Source organism: Alligator sinensis, unplaced genomic scaffold (genome assembly GCF_000455745.1).
Source record: "Alligator sinensis unplaced genomic scaffold, ASM45574v1 scaffold115_1, whole genome shotgun sequence".
NCBI lineage: Eukaryota > Metazoa > Chordata > Crocodylia > Alligatoridae > Alligator > Alligator sinensis.
This window is the reverse complement of record NW_005841895.1, coordinates 359,255-363,981: the sequence shown is the minus strand read 5'-3', so window position 1 is coordinate 363,981 and position 4,727 is coordinate 359,255.

Here is a 4,727-nt window from a genome sequence, read left to right as displayed (position 1 = left end):
TGGTGCTGGTTTTTCCAATAGAATCTCTTCTCTGCAGCCTGGAAAGCTTAACCGGAAAACTCCACAAAGGATGGCCTCACTAGCGCCAAAAAGAACAAAACTTGAGCAACTGCCTTGTGAAGGGGTTTTCAGTCAGACTTCCTGAAACTTTTGATTTTATTATCTATTTACCTAACTGGCAAAGGCTTGGATCTTCAATATTGACCACTGTGTTATGAAGCACAAAGGCTGAGGAAGTAGAAAAGAGCGGGGTAAAATCTAATGTTCTGTCAGTACAGCACCATCCTTGGTGTCTGCGTGAAACGTGGTGGAAAAGAAACACATAGGCCTTGTACATCCTAGAAAGTTGTTCTGCTCTAGGTGGGCAGCTATCCTAGAAAGTTGTCCTGCTCTGGGTAAGTATATGCATCTCATGTGCCTGCATATACTTAGGATGAGGGTATCTACACCAGTTACAGGTAGGATAAGAAAAGAAAAGAGCACTTATATCAAACTAAGGGTCTCATCCTGGTCCAGTTGTTAAGGGGTTTATTGTCATGACTATTTTGACAACTCCCAACAACATAACTACAGTGCTAAAACTAAAGTATGGAGCAGGTCCCTGATAGCATGTCTAAAAGTGTATAATCTTTGCTTTTGGTTTTTTTTCTCCTCTTAGTGAGCTGCTTGCTGGAATTGACTGGCTTTTCCTGGAATAAGGGAAACATGACAAACATGGTGTGTTTATAAACAGTCCATAATGATGGAATTTTCCTCCCCCTCTACTCCACCTGCCTTTCATACTTTGATGCCCTAAAAAAACCCAAACCTGTGCCCATGCTAGGGCAGAAAGTGGAACTCCTACTGCTGAGCTAGCTAAGGCCACTGCACCCAGTTTTCCCCTGGCAAAGTGAAGCAGAGCTTTACCATGGGACAGCTGCTTGGGTGGCTGCATGTGTATATGTTTGTCTGCTTTAAGTGAAACCTAAGCCCTCATAACAAGTGATTCTCAAGCAGGGTGCCATGAAACCCTGGGTTTCCACAAGATCCTGAGGTATGAGGAGATAAGCAGATGAGCTCAGACTCAGGCTTGTCCCTGCTTGACTGATTTCCTCCACCCCCACTGCCTGACCTCTGTAAGGAAGTAAGTGCTGTCATGCATAAATTAATTTTTGAAATTGGGTGCCACTCAATTCATGAAAGTCACGGAGTCAAGCCTCAAGTCCATTGGCGATGCACATGCAACCCCTGAGATTGGTGGTGCACCCCCTGCAAAAGTGCCGCTGATGTTGCTGGTGGTGTCTGCAGGTGGTTGTTACCCCGCCCTGACGCGCAGTCCCTGATTGCTGCTAGCCACTGCTGACATTAGCAGCCTCCACCCCCTGTCCCTGCCCCTTCCTCTCCTCCCTGCTGCCGACACCGGTGTGGCTGCCTGCAGGAGCTCCCTGCTCGGCCCGCCGCCAACACTGCCACAGTGCCATGAAGACTGCTAGCTCCCTCTGGGGAACCAGCATTTTATTTTCCATAAATTTTTATTCAGTAAGTTTTTTCATGGCTCCCCAGTCGCCACTGCCTGTGGGCGGTCACTGTGCCCCCCCCAGCCTCTGGAGGCACACGTCGTACATGCTCATGTCTGAAAGGTTGAGAGCCGCTTCTTTATAACTTAGTAGTTTCATTTAGGGCTTTCATTAAGGACGAAGTTACTTCAGCTTAACTTCCATTTGCTGTGTGGTAAAAATATGCTGAGGGGCAGTTACTACAAGGCAACTGATACACAGTAGAGCGCCTGTCCTTTCCCCACAAAACTACCTTGTGGTCAGCTGCATTCACACTCCAGACACAGGAGGAAGTGCATGTGGACAGTATCTTTTTTCAAATGGTTGCCATCTGTTGTAGACTCTTCTAACTCGAAGGTTTATAAATGCAGCTTGCAAACCCCAGTAACTTGAATCAGTATCAGATTTCCTTGATACTGAATTATGTTGTCTTTAAATGAGTATTTCCAAACTACCTGTTTCATCAGCACTTTCTACCTCTCTGTTGTAATATGCATGTGATTTTTTTTTTCTCAGGCATGGCTTCACCCAGAGAGGTTTCAGTGCTTTCCTGGCAGTGAAATAAAATGCCTCCTGCAACTAGCGAGGATGAGTGACTTACTTCTCAGCTAACAAGATTTAGGTGGATTATGCTATGTATTTAATCAAGGGATAAGCTCATTGCCTTATTTGAAATGGATCAGAACCCCTGAAAATGTCAGCTCTGAGACTAGCTATCAAGCTAAAATATTCAGCTAAAAAACCCACAACCCACAACATTTCGCGGGGGGGATATTCGCTTTTATTAAGGAAGTGGAATAGTTTTGCAGACGCAAACTTCAGAGAGACAAGCCCTGTAAGGGGGGCCAGAGATGGAACCAAACAGAAAAGCTAGACTTTAAAGGAAGTAAGAGTATAAATGTTGTTGAAAGAGTATTAATGCAATTGCTGGATATCTTCAGAAAGGCCTGTTGTACTTGCAGTATCTTTTGATCTGTAGCGGTATTTCTGACTAAGTAGTAGGAAGTGTTTTGTGGCGTAGAGTTTTCCATCCTATTCAGCTTCTATTTAATACAGTTGTTCAGAGATGAGAATGCCAAAATAGAAGGGTAGTGACAGAATACTGCCCTCGCCCCTCTTCCAGAAAGCATCTTAATATATCTTGCTTATATCAGTGATGAGATGTTGCTACTTCTGAAGGAGCTTGGAAGCTAGCACCATCTCTGTTGTCCGTCATATTTTTAACCCTCGTTCTGTGTATTATTCTGTAGAAAGGAATCCTGATCTAGCAACAGAGACCCTCTGCTGTGACTAGTCTTTGGGGTTGGAGTTCCTTTCTTTCAGTGGTTGGGATCCAGCAGGAGGTGGCTCCTGTCCTGGATTTCTTAATATCCAAAGGACCAGAACTCTCCAAGTCTGCGGGAAGCATGGCCAGCAGAAAGCTGTGTGTTACTGTTGCTTTCTCCCTCTCTCTTCTGGAGTGTTTTGTTTTGTTTTTTCTGTAATGGCCTTTTTGCTAGGTCTGGGCCTGCACAGGTGGAGGCTGTGTGGAAGAAGAGCCCTTTGTTAGTCACTTCAGATCTTGCAGAGGAAGAAACTCTGCCTTAGCAATAGATCTGATTTACCCATAAAACAGATCTTACAAGGTGTGTCTGTTCAGGCTTATAGTGGAAACATGGTTGCAGCCTTAACTAAGGAGTAACTGCTTTTGTTGTCATATATGTAGGACCCTACCTAATTTGCAGTGTTATGATTTTTGTGGAAACTGGAAATTTGGACAAGCTCCATGAAAAATGATGGGCTTGCTGCAAACCCCCCCCCCCCCCCAACCCACAACAAAACCCAGAAACAAACAAACAAAAAACCCCAAATAAAAACGTACTGAAAATAAAATGCTGGCTCCCCAGAGGGAGTTAGCAGTCTTCATGGCACTGTGGCCCAACTGTGCAGCCTGGTGGGGAAGGGGGCTGTTGGCAATGTGGCTGCCACCTCCCCTGCCCCTTTCTGCTGGTTGGCTGAGAGGGCTGCCTGTTGTGTGGCTGCACCCTTCTACACCAATTGGCCATGAGGGGTGGGACCATATGACACAGCCCTCACAACCAATCAGCGGTTAGAGGCAGGGCTGCCAGGACCCTTCAGCCAGTCAGAGGTGAGGGGAGGAGGTGTTGCACTCAGCCTGTGAAAACGGTGGCTGGATCTGCCCGCAAAATCAGCGGGCCGCCTCTGAGTTAGGTGGACCCCTACATATATATTATCAGTGTTGGTTAGGTTTCTCCTGGATTCATAGCCAGTCTAAGTGATAGAGGTTGGTCTCTGCTGAGATCAGTCTTCTGAGGACCTAAACAATCTCAAAACCAGAGGGCATAACTTGGCCCTTGGTCATTCAGACTTCTGACTGTTTTTGCCTTTAGACTAACAGAGCTCCAACCTACATCACTGACCCAAATCACTTAACATCCAGCACCGTTTTTTCAGTGGGATATCTAATTACTCAAGCTTACTTTCTCTCTCTCACTTTGAAAGACTTTCTTCAGTTCAGTTCTCCTTTTGGGATCATACTAGATGGGTCGAGCAAAACATCTAAATATTTGGGGGAATCTTCTAATGAATGATTATATTGCATGGGGAGTGAACTTGAAGAAAAAATAATAGTTGAAAATGGCATTTTAAAATTTTCCATATGATAATCCATTCAGGGATCTTGTAGTTTTATTTTAAAGCATTTAAGCTAAACCTCACAATACTAGGTGGATAGTATTGTTCCTCGCTATACAGATTGGAGGAACGGAAGCTCCAGGAGTCGCAACTTGCCCAAGGTCACACAGTCAGTTGTGGAACAGTGTAAGGAAGTCTAATGGCGGCAAAAGATAGTGAGTCACTTTCAGAAGAATGTGTTACATAAACAGTTGACACTGTGTCAACATCTGTCTGCCCTCTCTTTTAATGTAGAGGTCATGGCTTCGAAGATACAGGATTTGTGTTGGTAAGGGTTCTGTGCATCCTGGATACAAAGCTTGCATAGTTCATGGCTTAGTACGTGTTGAGAAAATACTTGAAGCTGTAATTACTGAAACTACTGTTCTCTTTCTCTCATCAGGAAGGATTTACTTTTTAGGAGAGCAAACCTTACTGCCTATTTGTTTTAGGATTTTGGTGTGGGGTGGGTGGGTGGGTGGGGGTGTGTGTGTGTGTGTGTGTGTGTGTGTGTGTGTG